The sequence below is a fragment of the Hyperoodon ampullatus genome (assembly GCF_949752795.1).
Source record: "Hyperoodon ampullatus genome assembly, chromosome: 5".
In the NCBI taxonomy this organism is placed as follows: domain Eukaryota; kingdom Metazoa; phylum Chordata; class Mammalia; order Artiodactyla; family Ziphiidae; genus Hyperoodon; species Hyperoodon ampullatus.
Window position 1 is genome coordinate 128,471,336 of NC_136918.1, and position 22,825 is coordinate 128,494,160.

Consider the following 22,825-nt stretch of genomic DNA (forward strand, 5'->3'; position numbering starts at 1 on the left):
CACAGATATTCACAGATGAAAGGACTTAGTTACTGAGAAATACAGTTCGGATCCATTCAACAGTTTTAGGAAATGAGGAAAAAATATGTTAAAATCTAATATTAAAAGTCTAATGAATAGCTTTTACTGGTTAATTCCTTCTGCATTTCTATGAAAACTTTCTTTAACATCATTTAAGAATTTTATCAATGTTTCTTTGTTTTTTGAAAAACAGAAAAATTATGGATGCCTATAAAACTGAAGCACTAAAATGTTATTATTTAGTGTAAAGAATGACTCTGGGGCATTGTAAAAACAAAACAAAAAACCTTAAGCTTGAAGCTTTCAACTTAATATTAAAATATTAAAATACTTAACATTTTCTTTTTAATATATGATTAATTTTTTTCTTTTTAAAGGAATGGCTATAAGTAATAGGAATAGGTTTTAGGGCTTCATATGTGTTTTCTTACTTTTTTCTTGTTAATGGTGGTACAAAATAGTGAAGCTATAAGAAAAACCTTATCTTCCTAAGAAAAATAGATTCTTTTGCATTCTGCTCTCAAATTAGAGGAAAATGCTTATATTGAGAAGTAAAAATGACAGGTGAAAAGAATTTAATTTTTGTCTTATAATTTCTGGTAGGATATTATACACACATTAGAGAACTCAACATATGCCTTCAATCACATTTTTAACAAATTGTCATAATACTGCAATTTTGAGCATATTGTGTGAATTGGCACTTTGAGTAATATTCTATGTTTTTAATATGTAATTCTTCTTTTGAAGTATTGAAAAGCCCCATTTAAATGAAACACTTATTCAACCTGACTTCTTTTCTCTCATTCACTCTCTGGTAGATCCTGAAGTAGACATCAATGTACAGGCCCAAAAAGGTACTGAAGTAGTCAAAAAGAATTGAAAAAGTAATTATAGTCAAATGTAGGTTTTTCTGATAGTCAAAGACATAAATAACTCAAAATATTTGATAATCCAAGAAAAATGTATATAAAATATTTTTTAAATACTTGAATAAAATTGATTTGGATATGTGATGATGATGATGGTGGTGGTGATGGTGATGATGATAACTCACATTTATTGAACAGCATTTTGATTGCCAAGCACTACACTGAAGACTTTCCATGTATTAGATTATTTATCCTCAAAGTAGCCCTGTGAAGTGTATCCTATTATTATCAGAAGCTTAGAAAGGTTAATTGACCTGTCCAAGGTCTCATAGTAAAGAGAGAGTTTATGTAGTGCTGTCAATCAAATATTGGATTGACCAAAACATCTTATGGAAAAACCCAAATGAACTTTTTGGTCAACCCAATATTTCTGGTTCTCTTTCTAAGAACATATTAACATTGCACTTTCCTAACCACTCAAAATTAGGTGTGTCTGTGTGACTTCCTTTAATACACTGTGAGCCGAGTGACTTGTCCTAGCCAATGACATGAGAACAGAGTGTTACATCCAGTTGGAAATTCTCAGAGCCAGTGTGATTTGCCATATTCTCTTTCTTTTCCTCTGTAATGACAATGGTTATGTTGAATTAACTGGCTGCCCTATCAGCCTGGGTGGTAATGACAATGGGGCAACCAAGTATAACGGCATATAGTATAAATAAGGAATAACAACTTGTTTTCAGCCCCTGAAATTTGGCATTATACAGCCATATAACCTAAATCATCTTGACAGGTAAAGTAGTAGAACCAAGGTGACCTTGGAATTGGTGACAACAATAAAACAGCAAATTATTACTCTGAGAAGCTGTATTTGAATTATTAACCACCTGTCTTTTATGATCCTTTTTTAATACAATGTACCATGCCAAGCTGATTCCTTACTTTATATCTTAAAATTTGGGAAACATATTAAGGGAATAAGAGCTATCTTTATCCCAGGAGTGCAAGAATGGTTTATTATACAGATATCTATTAATATAATTAAACATATCTATAAATAAAAATTTTAAAAATCAAATAATCTTTATAGATGCTAAAAATGAATTTTAAAATATTTGATCACCTATTCTTGAATTAAAAAATTATATCTGTTTATCATCTAGAAACAAACTAACACTCTCTTAATATGATAAGGAATAACTAAATACACAGTATATAACAAATTCCTTTGAAAAGCACTAGAGTTATTCCCATCAAAATAAAGACAAAAATACTTATTAGCATTGTCATTCAGCATTTTTTCTGGGAATTCTAGCAAATGCCTTATGAAGAGAATATTAGAAAGAAGAATGTGGAAGAGAGGAGGAAAAAAAGCTATAGTTTACTTATACATTCAGGAAAAGATTTCATATAAACTTAAGTCTGGGTTTTCCATGTACATAGTGTGTCTGGATCATTTACTCTGGAAAACTTAATCTTTAACTTCTCTAGCATCTCTGTAAGAATGTTCTGGGGCTTTTAACAGAAGTTGCAGGTGGTAGGCAGGCATACACATGACATAGCCAGAGTCTCTGACAGTTGAGAGGAGGCAGGAGGGTACGTTTGGCATCCTAGCACCCATGGATTATGCTGATGAGAATGGTCAAAGGAGCTTCTCAAAGGACCTGTGCCAGACCATGCTGGATCATCATCATCAGCTGCTGGCTACATTGTAGAGATGTAAAGGCCAGTTAGGCTTGCCTGTCTGTGTGTAACAAATCATGAAGTTTCTTATGTTATAGTAAATTGTATCCTATGCTGGTAGCGTGCACAATTTTCTGTGAAATATATCCCTGTTCCACTGTGATATGTTCCACATCATATGTAATATGATGCCCTACTACTTGGAAAACCCAGGAGAACAAAATGAAAAATATTATGATCATCAAGTAGTTTTATGAAGTTAGACTTAAGGTAACAAAATGATTACAAAACAGAATTTTTATATATCCCCCCAAACATAAAATATAATGGAGAAATTTTATTCTCAATAGCAAAAACAATATAAACAACTTAAAATATATAAAAGCTGTGCTGGACTACATAAATAAAACCTACAAGCATTTATTCAGTGACACAAAATAAAACGTTAATAATAGGTTAAAAAACAATAATCTAGGATAGAATAATTTCATATTGTAATCTTAAAAATGCATTCCAAACTAATTTACATTTTACATACAATTCCAATAAAATTCCAAGGGTGGCATATAATGTAATTCCTTCAACATACGGAAAGGAAAAAGAGAATTTAAACCACTCTTGGGTCACAGAGAATATACAAAGTAAAATTATAGGATATCTAAAAAATATTAATGAAGAAAAGACCATGTAGCAGAACTTATAAGAACAAGTAAAAGTCTGTTAGGAAGCCTACATTTGAATTAAAAAATAAAAAAGAACAAAATAACCCAGAACTCTGCAGAAGGAAGAATGCAGTTATAACAGAGAATAATGGGAAAAAAGAAAATATTAGAACCAATAAGTAAACTCAAAATCTGACTCATTTAAAAAAAATAATAAAATCAATATACCATTAACTAACTTAAGGAGAAGAAGCAGACATGAAATAACAAATACTAAGAGTGGGAAAAAAAACACAGGTACAAACAAAATTAGAAGATAATAAAGTTATATATTTTCTCAAGTTTATGCAAAAATATTTGAAAATATGAGTGAACTAGAAAATATAATTTACCTAAAATGACCCGAGAGGAAATAGAAAAATCTAACATAAGTTACCACAAAAGAAATGAAGGAAAGAATGTGACAAAAGAGGACCCCTCCACCACAAAATACCAAACTCTTAAAAAACAGATAATCCCAATGTTAAACTTTCCAAACCATTCAAACAGAAAGAAAGGAACTAAATTCTTTTTGCAAAAATACCATAAAGTTAATAATCTTCACAAAGTTGTCACAAAGAAAATAATAATATTTAGACCAGTTTTACTTAGTCTATGAACAAGATCATAACCAAGTATGTTTTAATCCAGAAAACCAAGGGCAATACATTATTATGAGTTATTAACATCATTTATTATTAATAGATCTAAAGAAAAAAAAACATATGTTCCAAATTGTTTAGACACAGATAAAGCACTTGATAAACTATAATGTCCATTAGTAATAAAGGCTCTTAATAAAACAGAAAGATGGATACTTTAAAAATATTATGTAGCATTCCTACCAAATGTTAATATCTTTTTAAATGAGAAAATAATAGAAATAACAGTGCAGGAATTCCACTATCACTACTAATATTAATTAACACTTTTCTGGAAGTACTAACCAATGATGTTAGGGATGAGTAATAAATCACACAAAAAATCGAGAATGTAAAGTAATGCATTTCACAGTCAATAATTAATAGTTTTACTAAAACTAAGAAAATCAAGTAAAAACTATTATACAACATACGATAATTTAGCATGGTCATAATATTCACATATATAAAAAACAAGTTTAAAGATATAGTATAATAAAAAAGCCCCTTTTATAGAAATATTAAATCATAAAAAATATTAAAATCCTGGAAAGGAACATGAAAAAAATCAGGCTTTGTTATAAAATGATAAAGTTAAAACAACTTTTGATGTATGCAAAATTATTTGATCACATGATGTCATGTCTTATCATTTGTCCATGGAAGCCTCAGAATCATAAAAATAACATTTCCCCACAACTTTGAATATATCAAAGTTGTGATTGAATATATCACAGTAAAAAACGGATAGAAATTTTTTCCAAAGGGAACCTAGAAAAATTATTTTAAAATTTGTATAGAAAAACAGGCAAAACTAAATCAAAGGAGTGCTAAACTTTTGCTCAGGAGTTTGACTTTTGTTGAAAATGTATAAAGCTGCAAGAGAATATCACTCAGAAAAATCTGGATAATCAATAAAATCATAACTTTTTTCGAAGTGTTCAAAGAGCAGTAGTCACAAAAGACTAGGTATAGAAGAGAGAAAGGACACAATTTATTTTTCACTATTGATAGAACACTGAGAAAAGAGCTACTGTAAAAGTGAATTAGGAGAAGACAGATAAAATTTTTATAAATTCTTAAAGGAAAAGTGACGATCAGCATGTCAGCAAGCCCAAGCACTAGGGGACTCTGTGCTCACTCACAAGGTAGTAGCCCCTCTCCTTAGAGACTCACAGGGACAAAACCCCAGCCATCTCCTAAACTCATCTCTCATATGAAGCCAAAGGGACAGAAGAAATACTAATTCTGGGGCATGGAAATAAAGAAGGAAAGGAAAGAAGACATCCCACCCCTGGTCCCAGGCAAAGGTAGATTGCCACTGAGGATAGAGTGAAAATAAAAAATGTGTAGGGAAAGAATGGGAAACTGCCTCAAACCCAAGATTCTGCATTCAGACAATGAAAAATTCTGCTACTAGTAGAAGAGGCGCAGGAAACTCTCTCCCAGCTACTACCCACACATGTGAGTTGGAATTCTGCTGCCATGGAAGGGAGGGATAAGAACTCTGAGGAAACACCATCTCCAAGACCCACGCTAACAGGGATTGCTCAAGACCTAAAGGCTGAACTAAGACAACAGAAACACCCAATAGAATGCATATGGTGAATAACGAGCAATATGGCAGAAGACTGCTTGGGGAGGAATAGAGGATGGAGAGAGACACCGCTCCGTGGTGTAGGCATGCAGAGACTGCTGAAGTTCAAAGATAGATCAGGGATCTGAGAAAACCCTTTGGCACTCCAGGCCTCACACTGAGTACAAGGTATGTGGTGCTCTGAAAGTAACAAAAGCTAACCCAGCTTGACTCAATCCCCCATAAAATGGAGTGGACGAAAGAAGAGATGTACCCATTTCTGAGAACAAATCTTAGTTACCACAGTTTCTACTCTTCTCCACACAATTGACATTGTTCAACAAAAATTAAAATACCCCCCAAAGAGCCAGGAACAAAACATCCAGAAGTAAGGCAGTCTACAGAACCAAAACTTGGGAAACGATATTCCTGTTGTACAAAACTGTTTTGTCCCTTTTCAGCTTAAACCAATGTTTCTGAGTCATCTAGAGATAGAATTCCACCTCCTTTCCTATGGCCCATGACTGTGCGTGCAGTCTCAAATTGCACAAGTCCATCTTGCCATTTAAATCCTCATCGTAACAGACTATTTGTTGTTTCCTGCACACACAAAGCTGCTTTATATCTCTGTATCTTCACCTATTCTACTTTCCACTTCCTGAATTCCAGAACATTCATTACTTTCTTGTGTGCCTGAGGAACTTTTCAGTACTCTGCTCCTATGACGACTCCATAGTGAAAAAATGCCAGAAGACGCCAGATCCTCCCCTGCATACAAAGAGACAGGCTGAAGCAATAACAAGTGCCTTTCTTCTATTTTTGTTGCTGTATCCATAGTGCTTTTTATTACCTTTTATATCTATCAAACAGCAGTAATTGCTTCGTTACTTATATAGTTTTCCCACTGAAGTGTAAACTTCTCTAGGGTAGGGATGGTCTTATCTCCACCTGCAACTTAAAAAATAAAATTCTAGAGAGCCAAATATTTACTTCAAATCAATTGAACTGAAAATTATTAAGACTAATGTGAGAATGATGCTTGTCCATGATGGGATTCAAACGAGAGTATAATCCTTTAAATGAATTCTTTGTGATGAAGAAATTATTTGGAGGCAGATTTTTAAAAAAATGCTTTCCTTCATGGTTCAAAATTTAAAACAATTATTAAGTTATGATTTAATTTCTATAGAAGAGAACTCTAATATAAGACTGATAACTGAGAGCTGGTATTTAATTTATAAAAATGATTTAAAAATGAGTAGGCTTATATTTCTGTTTCAGGCAGTACTATGAATAGATTGCCTTAAGACCCCTCCTGTTGGAAACAATTAAACAACTGGGGGAAATATTAAAAATAAATTTTTTATGAAAGCATCTATGAACAGACAAGAAAGTAAGGAATTGGAAGCCAAGGCATCAAGAGGGAAACACAACTCAAAAATCAATTCCCCTTGAAGGAATTTTCTGTGTGGAAAAGTTTGTTTTCAGAGACTGTCTGGAAGTGTGGAACCTAGAAAAACCTCAGGCCTATATGAGATGGGATGCTCATGGGGAATCATCTCTCCACATCCCATACATTCACCTCTCAAGAAAGGACAAGAAAAATAGTCTCTCTTGAATTTGATACTGTATGGAGGGAATGAAAAACTTTCTTTTAGACATCATAACCACAAGCCATCTGATTTCAGTTTTACTGACTGAATTCATACTTCCTGGGTGGTCTCAATATTCAAGATACAAGTATTCAGTGTAAAGTGGTCCTTGGTTAGTACTGCCCTTGGGACCTGGCAGGACCAGACAAAAGCCCTCTCTTATAAAAATCACCACAGCTCAGGGCTCAATATCTACAGTAAAATGAGCTCACAGTAAAACAAAAACGAAGTAAAACAAAACAAAACAAAACAAAATAAGCAACCATGTTGAGTGAGAGCTGGCAGGAAAAAAAAAAAACAAACAGAATCAAACCTGCAAAAATATTAGATATTGGAATTAGACACAAAATCTAAAATAATGGTTTGAAAATACATTTCAAAAGTGAGAGTCTGTAAAAATAACCAAGCATAAAATCTGAATAAAATGGGTTTATTAGTAGATTAGACAAAGATGAAAAGCAAATTTGTCAACTGGAGAGAGATAGTGGAGAAATTTCCAAGAATGTAACAGAGTCCACTGGATGGAAAATAGAGAAAATAGGTTAAGAAAAATGGAAGATGGAGAAAGCTTAAAAATAAGAAATTCATACCTAAACATAATAGTAAAAATTCAGATGACCAAAGATAAATAGAAAATTTAAACCCCAGCAAGCAGTACAGATAGTTACATTTAGAGACATGACAATTATTCTGAAAGATTATTTCTCCACATTAACAATAAAAGCTTGAAGAAAGGGAAATGATATATTTAATATACATACTGGGAGAAAATATCTGTCAGTGAAGAATTGTATGCTAGAAAAATGACAGGAATGGAAGCAATAGAATGAGCTTTTAAGAAAAAGAAAACCTGGAATAGTTCACCTACAATAGACACCAGGAAGGAAAACCTCAAATGTTTACTTTAGGAAGAAGAAACATCATCTCGGATGGAAGTTTTTTTCTGGGGAATCAATTAATAATTTCAATATTAAGATCAATGATTCCAGAGTATTTAAAAAAGAAACAACATTCCAGTTGCTTATATGAGAATAGCATAAGTTTGATACCAAAAATTCTCAAAAAGAGTGAATGAGGAAGAAGATCTCAGGCCATCTTGGTCATGACACTGATGCAAAACTTTTTCGCCAAATACTAGTGAACTTAACTGAGCAATGTATAAAAAAGAAGATAAGTACCTGTTGGTCAGATGGTTTAACTCAGAAATGCAACAGAGGTTTAAATACAAAACAACCAATGAATATAATTTACTGCATTAACAATTTGAAGGAGAAAATTTGACAATTGTATCAAAGATATAGTAAAATAGTAAATAAAATTTAGCATCCATTCATTGTAAATATATTCTTAGGACACCAAGGATAGAAGAAACTTTTGTGACCTGATCAAAGGTTTTTATAAAAATTTTACAGCAGGGCTTCCCTGGTGGCTCAGTGGTTGGGAGTCCGCCTGCCGATGCTGGGGACACGGGTTCGTGCCCCAGTCCGGGAAGATCCTACATGCCGCAGAGCGGCTGGGCCCGTGAGCCATGGCCGCTGGGCCTGTGCGTCCGGAACCTGTGCTCCTCAACGGGAGAGGCCACAACAGTGAGAGGCCTGCGTACAAAAAAAAAATAATAAAATTTACAGCAAAAATTATACATAATGGAGAAATGTTGGAAATATTACTCTCTGAACTAATCAAGGGTACCTGACAGACATCACCATTTTTAATAAACATGCTTTTTGGAGACTATGAAAAATACAATTATATGCAAATTATATGATCATCATTGTATAAAATCTATATTAATTTATAAATCTTTAGGATTAATAAGGAAGTATAAGTTTTTTACACATAAAATTAATACACAAACTCAGTTGCATTTCTATACTCTACTAATAGACATTCAGAAAATGAAATCAAATAAAATATGCCATTTATAACTATATTGGAAGCAAAATGTTCATAGGAATAAAGTTCATAAGAGATACACATGAGTCTTCTATGGTTATAAAACTTTAGTAAAACATGTTAAAGAAGATCTAAATAAATGGAGAGATATAATATATTCATAGACTTAAAGACATTTAAAGAATGCAGTTAGTAATTGAATTGATCTATAATATGCAACTAAAATTAAAACTTAAACAGTTTATTAGTGGACTTGACAAACTGATTCTAAGATTTACTAAGAAGAGTGTTGTCTGAATCTTCCTTAAGGAATTTTGCCTAATCCCAGGTTGTAAAGATTTTCTCCAGTGTTTCTTTCTAGATGTTTTATAATTTTACCTTTTACATTTAGAGTCATAATCCATTTCTAGTGTATTAGGGACTACATTTTATTCTTTCCCATCATGATTATTTGGGTCAGGGATCCGAAAGGGTTTGGCATGATGGTTCATTTCTGGTCTATGTTAGCAGAGAGGGCCCCAGAGCCTGAAGGATCTACTTCCAAAATGGCTTCTTCACTCATGTGTCTGATGCTCAGGTTCCTTAACCCAGGTCTAGAAATTGTCATAATGTCACTTCCTTCATACTCTACTGGTGAAAGTGGTTACAGGAAAGCTCAGATTCAGGGGAAGGGATTACACCTTGATGGAAGGAGTGCCAATAAATTTGTGGCCATCTTTTATCCATCACAGAGTGATACTGTAAAGATCATTCTTTCCCCATTGAATTGCATTAGCACAGTTATGATAATTTAAGTGAACATTTGTATGTGAATCTATTTCTGAAAGCACTATTCTATTCTTATAAAGTTAAGTATATATTTACCATATGACCTAGCAATCCTATTCTTCAGTTTTTTCACAAGATAAATGGAAAACTGTACTAATATAAAAGTCTTTCCATGAATGTCTATAGCAACTTTATTCATAATTATCCAAAATTAGAAACAACTCAGATGTCCTTTAACCAGTGAATGGATAAAGAGACTGTAGTACAGCCACACAACAAAATATGTATTTAGCAATATAAAGGAAAAAAACTATTGATTTATACAATATAGATAAATATTAAATACGTTTTGCTAAAAAGAAGAAACCAAACTCAAAATACTACATATTGCTTGATCCCATTTATATGGTGTATTGAAAAACAAAATTATAGGGACGAAAAACAGATCTGTAGTTGCCAGGGTTAAGGAATGAGGGGAGATGCTGACAACAAAGGGGCAGCATGGGAGAATTTGGGGGGTGACAAAACTGTTTTGTATCACAGCTCTAATGGTGGCTTCATGACTGCGTTTTTCAAAAGGCTTTGAACTGTATAACACAAAGAGTGAGTGGATAATTAAAAGCCAAATACAAAACAGCATTATACAGAATACTGAACTGTAATTAGTAAATATGTTTCTCATATAGATATGAGTTAGTAATTCTGAAACTATTTTCTGTGTCTACTATGATTGAAAAAATACGTAAATATTTTGTAGAAAATGAGAGCTCTTTCTTTCTCATTGAGAAAAAGGTTACAGAAAAGTGAACCCAGGCTTCCCTGGTGGCACAGTGGTTAAGAATCTGCCTGCCAATGCAGGGGACACGGGTTCGAGCTCTGGTCTGGGAAGATCCCACATGCCGCAGAGCAACTAAGTCTGTGTGCCACAACTACTGAGCCTGCGCTCTAGAGCCCACAAGCCACAACTACTGAAGCCCGTGCACCTTAGAGTCCGTGCTCTGCAACAAGAGAAGCCACCGCAGTGAGACGCTCACCCACTGCAACAAAGAGTAGCCCCCACTTGCCATAACTAGAGAAAAGCTCGCGTGTAGCAACGAAGACCAAATCCAGCCAAAAATAAATAAAATAAATAAATTTATGAAAAAAAAGTGAACCCTGTGGTATTGCATTGGAGTTGGAGATATCTGTATGAACGTATATATATATATATATATATATATATATATATATATATATATATGTATATATATATATATATATATATATATATTTAGCTCTCATTTTGTACAGTATATTTACTTATGTTTTCCATATATATGCACACAGATAAATAGATACAGAAATAAATGTAATGTGTGTATATGCATGGGTTAGTATACCTACACATATCATCACAATACATACTACACTGAGAGGATCTAAAAGTAATGACAACCCAGTAGCAATGAGTACACTTGGAGCCCAGATCTTGATTTCTAAATACAATTCTGCAATAAAAGGAACCAAGCCTCCTTGATGAAGTAAGTTGATTGGACAGGGAAAATTTGAGATGTGCTTAAAACATTTTGTGGTACCAGAAAATAAGATAGATCTTTAAAAAATACTAACATGGATTAATTATATAAATATAATTTTGAGCAAACAAAAATATATTGCAGAATATATTCAATATCATTCTATTTATAAGAAGTTTAGAAACACTCAGAAGTGAACATATTGCTAAAGGATGCAAGTATATGTGGTGATTATCTAAAGAAAATCCAAGACATGATAAACATGCCATTTTGCATGCTAATTTAATTCGCTAAAAACAAAAACACCATTGAACTTTCAACTGCTTAATAGCTTCCATAATCAGGAAGACTTTCTTTATCTCACGTACATCTTTCCACTGTTGCAATTAATTCCATCCGTTTGGGTTCAGTAGATCTAGTGAGTACATCCTCTGAGCATTGCCAAGCTTAGAATTGAATATTCATTTCAGCTTTCTTTCTCTAGAGTAAAAGATTAATAATTCCATGTCTTAAAGATCATATTCTCTAATCATTTAAGCATATTTGCATTATTCCTCTGGTGTTCTCTGAGTTTTCCTTATTTTTTGGCTTGAAAACCTTGTTCTGTAGAATGCTGTGAAATTGACTACTTGAGTATATGAGTATACGGAGTTGGTGAACTCTTAATGCCTGTGTGCTATAAACTCTATGATATCAGTTTGCAACCCATATGTAATGGTTCCAAATTCAATATCCAAAAAAAGTTTTTAATAAAGTAGCTCTCTATTCCACAACTGCTCAGATATAACCAAGCCTTGTACAGTTGAAATCTCTAACTCTCTCTCTCTCCATTTTCTCAAATATTTCAGAGTATCATCTCTATCTATGTAGACAACCCTCTTTTTCCAATTCAGATAGTTTGTAGTCATGGAAACATCTTTCTATAAAATGTGCAAATAATACTATAATAAATATATAGAAATATAAATTCTACTTTTTCAGAGCATGTAAGAATTCATTATTTCAATATTTTCATATAATTTTATTCTTATACAATAAATGAAATGTAAATTAATAGATACTGAGAGCAAGATGAAAATAATAATTACACTAGAGGTACTAAAGTTACTAAAATCAGAGACACATTTAAAATTTTTCTCTAAGTTTTATAAAATCTCCTGGCAAATAAGTGTATTAGATTTCTACTTATACTACATATTTTGATAATAATTCAAATAATGTTTATTATATTGCTGATATTTATCTCCTTTATCCAAAATAAATGTAAACATGTTTTATTCAAAATAATGTAATAAAAAATTGATATAGACGATCTTATTTACAAAGCAGAAATAGAGACACAGACGTAGAAAACAGACGTATGGATACCAAGGGGGAAAGGGTGGGAGTGGAATGAATTGGGAGATTGGGATTGACACATATATACTATTGATACTATGTATAAAATAGATAACAAATGAGAACCTACTGTATAGCACAGGGAACTCTACTCAATGCTCTGTAGTGACCTAAATGGGAAGGAAATCTGAAAAAGAGGGGATATATGTATACATATAACTAATTCACTTTGCTGTACAGTAGAAACAAACACGACATTGTAAAGCAACTATACTCCAATAAAAGTTAAAAAAAATAATATAATGAAAGGTAATGAAGCATCCTAGATTGGGTCCTGAGATAGAAAAAGATTATTGGAGAAACTAGTGAAATCTGAATGAAGTTTTTAGTTTAATAAATCAATGTCTCAATGTTAATTCATCAGTTTTAACAATTGAACCACAGTTGTGTAAGAGGTTAACATAGGGAAATCTGAGTGAAGAGTATATGGGACCTCTCTGTATTTTCTTTGCAACTCTTCTGCAAATCTTCTAAAAATCTGGAACTATTTCAAATGAAAAGTTTGTTTGAAAATAATGTTATGTTATTCTAGAATAAAAACTTTATTCCACGTAATTTATATATATATATATAAACTTTTAAGGTTTTTTTTACTTAAAAGGAGAAATTGAGTATGTTTCTAGAAATTCAGTTTCTAGGTGAATTATTTAATATTATAGCTTAATGGAAACCTTCATCTAGAGTTTTTTTTCTATTGTATAAACTTATCCTACATAGTGTAAGATAATGAGTAGGCATTTTTAGTTTTGAAATAATGCTTAAAAACTGTATTTCCTGAAAATTGGTTGACAGGTAATGTACTTTTGTAATTAGAAGTCATATAATATAAATGTTTCTTATTTCAGCAATATAGAACATATAATTGACTATGGAAGACCTAAATCTACTTTTGATGGAAAACATTTTAGGTGAGTCCAGTTATATATTTAGGATAAAGTTCCCTAAGTATCAACTAGATCCTCTATTTGGGACCAAATGAGTGGTACAGATAAATGTTGATGTTCTTTAGGATTTTAACAAATAGATATGTAAAACATAAAAACAGCATATAACTTTAGTGTGATTTCTTAAATCTTAATAAGCAAGTTTTTTAAATGAACTTGGGAAAAATCAAGTAATTTCTGAGCCTGCATTTCCCTATTTGTGAAAAAAGATCTACCAAATATATTGGAATTCTCTGAAATGCTATGAAGATAAGTCCAAGAGGGTGTTTAATCACTGCATGAAGATTCTATTTAAGTATAAACAATAAACTAACTGATTTGTAGCATTTGCAAATAGAAAAGAGAACTAAAATTTTATCACAAATGCTGTATTTTTATTCTACTATTGGTAGTAATAATAATACTAAAAAAATAAAGAGAGGGCAATTAGATTTGCATGGTTAAATGTGTGTTTATTTTTAAAATTAATACTACACTGAATTTAAAGCAAATAGACTCTGAAAAGTTGTGAAGTGAAGTTTTTCCTATGTTTATGGACATTTATGTTGATTCACAAACAGAGCTGTTTTCTACTCTAGGGCGTGAAATGTGTAGCACATCACTGATTGGCTTTAATTTTTGTCAATGTACAAATCCCAAAGTGAACAACCTACACTTCCAGAGGACAAAGCCTTTGAAATAAATTTGTGTTCATCACACCCTGTGGCACAATTAAAATAATCCTAAAGGTGAGAGAAACTCAGTGAACATGATCTCTTGTATGAGGTATATTCCTTTATATAACTGATTAGAGATTTGTACTGTTCCTTTACTCCTGTTGCTCCTTTCTCACACTGGAGCAGGGTTTCTCAGAATGGCTATCCAATCAGGAGGGAAGCACTGGGACCTTTCTTAAATGCTACCTCCACCTCTGGTTGGCCAAGTCTGTAGTTCACTGCAATGAACTCCTAAGTATGTGACCACTTCCAATAAGACACCCCGACTTCACCTTGGTAAATTCCTGATACCCCAGCTTTTCAGTCAGACCCAGGAAGCTTCATAAGCCTTCTCTTAAGAAACTTTAACTCTGGTCATATCTCATTGCAAGTCTGTCTTCTTATCATATCAGCATTTTCAAAATTTATTTTAATTTTTTTATTGAACTATAGTTGATTTACAACATTGTGTTTGTTCCAGGTGTACAGTGAAGTGATTATTGTACATATATAATTCTTTTGCAAATTCTTTTCCATTATTGGTTATTACGAGATATTAAATATAGGTCCCTGTGCTAGATAGTAAATCCTTGTTGTTTATCTGTTTTATATACAGTGGTATGCATTTGCTAATTTCAAACTCCTAATTTATCATTCCCTCCCCTGCATTTCCCCTTTGGTAATCATATGTTTGTTTTCTGTGTCTGTGAGTCTGTTTCTGTTTTGTAAATAAGTTCATTTATATCATTTTTTTAGGTTGCACATATAAGGGATATCATGAAATTTGTCTCTCTCTGACTCACTTCACTTAGTATGATAATCTCTAGGTCCATCCATGTTGCTGCAAATGGCAATATTCAATTGTTTTCAGGCTGAGTAATATTCCATTGTACATGTGTACCACATCTTCTTTATCCATTCATCTGTTGATGGACACTTAGGTTGCTTCCATGTCTTAGTTATTGTGAATAGTATATAAGCATGTTTGATGCATATCTTTCCTCTACTTACTTGCATTTGCCATCATTTGCTTTACCTCTCCCCTGGCAACGATTATTTATGGCCTCATCTAAGACCTGTGAAGTATTGGAAGGCTCATGAGCAGTTGGCTCTTCCACGCTGCTCCTGTCTGGTACTAGGTCCAACAACCACAAACTCCTTGCTGTAATTCCTGAATTAACTCCTTACATTTTGGCACTAGAACTTTATCCAACAAGATTTAAGACAATTTGTAAAAGAAAACATAACATAAGGAAGAACAATTTGGAATAGGAACAGAACAGAGGTCAACAGCAAAGAGCAGAAAGAGTAAATGTGACAAAGTCCCTGAGATGATCTGATTATTATAATTGGGCACAGAGTTTAATTTGCCTGGAAGCAAAGAGATTTAAGCTAGTTTTGTTTATATAGTCATAATAATTTAAATGCTACAAATTCACTTGTGGTGCTTTTTTTCTTAGAAATCAAATGTAAAAGAGGTGCTTGTATAAGGAACATTAAATTTCAGTGGTGAACTACTATGGTTTTACAAAAATCTCTAAAACATGCTTAAAGAGATGATGTTTTTACTGGCCTGAAGGCTGAAAATTATGTTATACATTTGTTAAATATTTTCTATGTCAACTAAATTCATATCTTTTAGGTCTCTTATTTTTCAATGATCTAATTAATCATAGAAACAGGACTTCGGGAACCTAGATGAATGGGTGGGTGACATGCAAAATAGACTCTTTAATGAATGACTTATATGAGTCAATGGCAGGTGCTGGGTCACAGTAAATGATGTTTTCCAGTTCTAACCTAAAGCAGAGAGATCCTTGATATTGGTCAAATTCAGAACTGTAATTTTAAAAGAAACAAGATGTGAGTGAGCAATTCTGTTATTTTGTTGTGAGATTTTGAGAGTGGATTTCTCATCTCACTGGAGTTCAACTCACTCTGTCAAGATAGGAGTAGCAGAAGATGTTTGTTAGAGCCAGTATTTTCTTTGAAGTGGGTAAATGTAATCCATGGAATTAGAATTAGACCTGGGTTTGATTTTAATTCCATACTTACAAATCATGAAGCATCAGAAAAGCAGCTGTCTCTGGCTGTGGCAATGAATGGTGCAGCTCCTGTAAGCATCTTTCCTAAAAGGGAAAGAATAGACATAATTTAGATCAAACTTTATATGAATGTGAGTACTAGGATTTGTGTTGGGAGACAAGGATATAATGGATGAGATGGACAGGGGTCGAATTTCATGATTCCATAAACTCTAATAAGGAAACATTACAACTCCTATTTTATTACAGAACATAAGTGAATAATTTTTCCATTCAATAAGCTGTACAGTTATGGTGAAAAACTAAGGGCATACACAATATGTTAATGTGCTACAGATTAACACACACACACACACACACACACACACACACACACACACACACACTGAATTTCCAGAGTTTTTTGATTTTGATGTTATGTAATAACAAGACCACCCAAAAGGTGGCACTAAAAAGCAGATAGTCATTATATGACCTTCAAGTAAACGTAATTTAATGAGAAAAAAGACAAAAGAGATGGTAGATAAACTTCAGTTTTGTTTTCTGTTTAAGTGCATGAGTCATCTTCTTAGCAATTTATAGATAATAAACAGTAGAGGTGCTGAGGAATGGCTTCTATTTTCAGTCCAACATAAAACATTTAAACTTGATTTATATTGTAGCTGTATATGTTTAATTCAATATCTTTCAGCTTTTGACTAGTGCTTTTTTTTTGTCTTCAGAGGACATTGGCATTTGTAGGCTAATTTGATTTTCTTTGGAGTCATGCTTCTACTGTAAACTTCAAATGGAGAGATGTTCCTATCTGAATCCCAATTTATACATTACTGCATGTCTATGAGTTATAGAAAATGCTAGTAGAAAATGTTATCTTCAAGCTGATTTTTATTTTTTTGCTTTTTGTTGTTGTTTTTGCCTGTGTGCAAACAACCAAGTCATAGTACAAGAAGATTAAGAATATAATGCATGTATATTGACACACCTATTTCAAATTACTAATAAAATTTTCTATGAAAAATTTGCAGTAGTTACACATTCTAATAACTGACAAAAATGTATTAGTATCACTGCATACGAAAGTAGTATTTGTAGTACAATAACAGTAAAAAAAGCCTGTTATAAATATTGATGACAAGTATATTTAAATAAATAACATAAAACAATATGCTATTGTTGAGGTTATTTGGGGGATGCAATAAATTGTACCTCACCTACCCACTCAGATTCTTTATCAGTTAAGAAATACAATAAAGGAGTCAACATATGGAGAACAAAAAATCACTCTTATTACAACTAAAACTGAAATTAGAGAATGTGTTTTGTGTGCGGGAGAATGTGAGCTTCTGAACACTGAACCCCAGATGTATACAAAAGTACTTAACTTGTCTCAGGAGTGCTTGATGGCCCAGGTTCTCCATATGAGAACAGAGCTGGCCCACAGAGAAGTAAAACAGAACATGTGGGCAGCTGTTTCTCAAGGGAAAAAGAGAAGGAAGTTGCTGGTTCCACTTGCCCAGGTCCTTGTTCCAAACTTACCAGTTAGATCCGCTGCTCCCAGTTAGATAAGCTGTGTGGGAGTGAGTGAGAGGTGAGGGAAGCTGGGAGTATGATAAAGGTGAATCACTCTCCACCTAGAAGGAAGCACAGGGAGTAAAGAAGTATTTCCCATCCATCTACAAATGGTCTTTCTAATAAAGGTTCTTGTCCACTATGAAAGAGTCTTGAGTAATTCCCTGATAATAAGGTCCCTAGAGCAGAGGGGAAATTTATCTTGTGTAATGCCTGTTCTCACAGAATTCTCCCTAATTAAGGAGAACACATGGATACTTGAATCAATGAAATAGCAAAACAAGACAACTGCTAGCTCCCATTTTGTGTTCTTCTGGAAGCTCAAGGTAATTTGGCTGTAACACATCAGATCCATTCTAGGTCATCTTTATTGGTCAACTTAGCTCTACATCAGTAAGTGGTAGCCTTTCATCCATGCTGAGTAGGGAGCTCCTAGTGGCCCTGGGCTCTTGGCCTTAAGATTACAAGATCATGTTTCTATCTTTGCTATTTTCCATCTGATCTCTGACAGCAGGAGATATAAGTGGGTCTACTCAGAGAGATAGTCATAGTTCTCAATTTTTTCCTATAGGTAGTAATGTTTCAATGTGAAACACTGCAATGTTTGGGTTGAGAATTTCTCTTTCTATACCAGTGAAGCTGAGATGATTATTACAAATTTATTGTGATAGAAACAGTAAAGCTCACTAAGTATTGTGCTGCTCCTCTACATTTTATGGCCCACTTGCAGTTAGGTTAAAACCATAGGAGCTGAAATGAATTGAGTCACTTATAATCAGAGGCAATGAAAATCTTCTGCACAATTTTCTAGTTTCGCTCTTTGCCTGCCATAGTAACTGAGGATAATGCAGTACCAAATATTAGGGCTCCTGTTTGCTGGGACAACTGAGAGTTTGTTCAGTAGAGCTGCTTGATGACCCACATGGGAGTGAGAAATAAACTTCTATTAAGTCTCTGAAATTCAGGGATTGTTTATTAATACAGCTTGAATTAGCCAATTTTGATCAATAATTATCAAGAGCCTTTATATATAAAAACAATCCAAGTTAGTTTGTAAGTTTCACTGGAGGTACTATTATTTTATTTTATTTTTTAAATTTTATTTTATTTTATTTTTGGCTGCGTTGGGTCTCTGTTGCTGCACGTGGGCTTTTCTCTAGTTGCGACGAGCAGGGGCTACTCTTCGTTGCGGTGCGTGGGCTTCTCATTGCAGTGGCTTCTCCTGTTGCGGAGCACAGGCTCTAGGTGTGTAGGCTTCAGTAGTTGTGGCTTGTGGGCCCTAGAGCGCGGGCTCAGTAGTTTTGTTTTTTCTTTTTCCCAGAAAAGGATAATTTTTTACTCAAGTAACTGCAAATAGGAAACCAGAGGGGGCGCCCCAGGCTGGGACAAATAATGGCTACCTCCTCCCTGACAGTACAGGGGAAAAGGTGGCCCCTACACTGGACAGTCAACACAGGCCGCCCTCCTTACTCTGCTGCAGCATCCTAGGGGCAGGGCTCCACCTCCCCTGGGACTGGGGTAGTCAGTAACCCAGCCTGCTTTGCCCCAGGCTCCTTCCCCTAAGAATATCTTGGGGGAGGTCATGAGGATGTATATTTGGCACTGGTAGCAGCAGAAATGACGGATGTCTAAGAATGAAACATTGAACAAAAACAACACAACTGTCCAGAGATAGTTTGTTGACAGAGGAAATATGGAACCAGAACTTTGGGAGGTGGGTGGGAGCAGAAGGGTGGGAGTGGGCAAAGGTAGCTCCATGTTATTAGTGCCCTGAGTGAGGGAAGGAAGGGGAAACCGTGGTCTAGAGTGGAAGCAGACAGAGCGCATGGGCTGAGTTGCTCTGTGGCATGTGGGATTTTCCCGGACCAGGGCTCGAATCCGTGTCCCCTGCATTGGCAGGCAGATTCTTAGGTACTGTGCCACCAGGGAAGCCCACTGGAGATATTATTATTTTAGCAGAAAGGATTCAATGGAATCCTTTCTTTAATGGTGAAATTGTATAAACCTTCATAAATGTGAGGTGATAGAAAGTTTTTAGAAGGCAGGTAGACTTTGGGAAAAGTTGAGAAATTCCTGAAGTCATATTGAGCTGGGGACTCTGAGAAAAGGTGTGGTATGGCAAAACTGGCTTGGGTGTAACAAGAAGTTCCAGTTATATTTATACAAGATGAATTTATAGGTATGATGGTTCTAGAGTCAGAAAACAATCTGAGAATCCACATGATGTCTTTGAGGAAGATGGAGGGTGGAAGTGGAAAGTTGAAAGCAGTAGGCAATAGGTCAGGAAGATGATGTTGGCAGTGATACAACATCTCAGTAAGATGATATTGCACCTAATTAGCTAGTATCAGAAAAAGTTTTGTATTTTGATGGGTACTTTATAGCTACACTAATTGATTTCCTGGAACGTTCAGTGATAGGAGAGAGGGAGAGACAGAGAAGGACCAGATATAAAATATTAAAAAAAGCTAATGACATGATATTGGAAGATCAGCATTCATCTCTGCAGAAAGACATGATGAAAAGAAGAACTAATATTAGGTGGAAGATGAGTGATTCACTCTGAATAAATTTTGTTTGAGATCATGGCAGGCACAGTGGACAGTAGTATATATTAAAAAAAAAAACACTAAAATTTAATTAGAAGTGAGAACAGGAGTTACAGATTTGGGATTAATGCTGAGTGGTGGTGATTAATGCCCTAAGATTGTAATTATAGAAAGGAAAAATCATCTTACTGAGCGTTACTATGTAGAGATTAATAGGCAAAGGGTTGATGACTGAGGACTGTTCATGGTAGAAGAAGGAAGACAAGTTCTTAAAGGATCGTATTGTGTCTTTTGTGACCAGCATATCTTGTGCTTTACCATATGCATGTTGCCTTTTTTCGTTACAGATACCTATGAAACCTTGTGTAAGTGTTTGCAACTTTTATTCCATTTGATTCCATTCTAGGAGAATATCTGCCATAATAGTCTTATCATCCTCCCATTTCTTGTACAACTTTCCATTATTTTTGTCTGAATTCATTTACTCAGAGAATATTGTCAAAAATGTTTTATATTTCTTCTTTGACTCTCTTAATCTTCAGCCTCTTCTTCTATAAAACCAATTCTATTGGACTGGCTTATATTCCAAGTGTGTTTGATGTATTAATATATGAAGTGTTGTCCCACAAAATCCAGAGCTTTGTGGACATCTGTTGTTTTTTCATTGTTTCTATGAAACTTTACAAATTGATTGAATCAAGAGAAAATTTACATAAATCTAGAAAGTTTTATCTGTCATTGAAATACATTTGTTATAATTCAGGCCTGGCATCTTTAGAGAGTCCTGAAACTCTACAATGTCTCAGTAGAAAGAAGGCTCCGTGTTTACAAATAGAATGCCTTAAAATATATTCCATCTAAATTTTCTGTTATTTGGGTCTGTGTAACAGATGCTGTATGCATTATTTCTGAAAATATTTTATGTGTTTTCAGTCAGTCAATAAAACATTTATTGAATGTTTTCATGTGTTTGGTGTTCTCCTAAGTGGAGAGAAGACAAAGATGAATCAGATAGATTTTCAAACTCAAGGAGAATAACCTGCCTTCTAGAAGGGGTGGCATACAGAGGAATAGAAAATGATATTATAGAGTGATAGATTTTGTGCAGGAGGGATGCACAGAGTGACTACGGTGCTAATGCAAAATAGGATCAGCTCCCCTTAGCAGGGGTGTGGGAGTGTAGGAGTTTGTCATGTAAAATGAGGGCAGGGAACAGGAAGGGCATTTCAGGCAGAGAAGCAGCTGATGCCAGGGCCAGGAGATGAGATGACAGTGCTGGAAGGACCTGTAAGGAGCCCAATATGCTTGTAGCACAGGGTGGTGAGAGATGAATCTGGAGAGATAAGCAAGAGCCAGATCATGATAGGCCTCGCCTTTTCAATTGTTTGTTTAGTTACAGCTCACTTTTTTCCAGAAAATTTTCAAGTGCCTTGAAGGGCTGTAAATACCATGCTGAGACCTTTGGACCTCTCCCAAGCATGATGGCAAGTTTCAGAAGGGGAGCAATATGATCACATTTGCGCTTTAGGAAATAATTGTCTTCTTAGGGGAGAATGAACCACAAAAGCAAAGTCAGAGGCAGAGGGGCCAGTTAGTAAGTTGCTGCAGTGTGAGGGTCTGAACTAAAGGAGAGGCTTTGGCGATGGAAAGGAGATATAAAGTAAACACAATCAACATGGTGTGCTAGGAAATATTTTCTCAGTGAATGAAGTGTGACTAATTAGATGTGTGTGGTGAGGAAGAGGGAGAAGTTGAGCATAAATGACAGGTTCAGGCTTCGGAAACTTGATGGGTGACAAGAAAAGTCATTGCTTGGATAGTGAATGCATTCCTTCTGAGTTCTTTGTGTTCCTGGGAATTGTAATTGTTGCGTGTGGATTAATCCTAACTATAGAATAAACACAATAAGAGAAAGTCAGTATCTTTCTTTTTTTCTTATAATTTTCCAGCACCAACAACAGGATTGATCACACAATTATGACTGATCAGTTTCCTTCATTGAATTGATTACAATTTAATAAATCCAGCATATGGTGCTGTTCATCAAAGAATGACTGACACGTCTCAACTATCAGTTGGGATTTTTGGTTGCATGCAATAGAAAGTGACTTTGACTAACATGAACCAAAGATGATTGTGGTGAATTACTGGAAGTTCTCAGCTTGACATAAAGTCTGGAGAAACAGGCTTGGAAATCAGCAGGTAGGAAAACAGATGAAGAGAACTGAACAATAACCACGGGATAAACCACAAGTTTCAGTCCCTTTGTCTGCTTAATATTCAAATTCCAGAGAGCGCTAAATT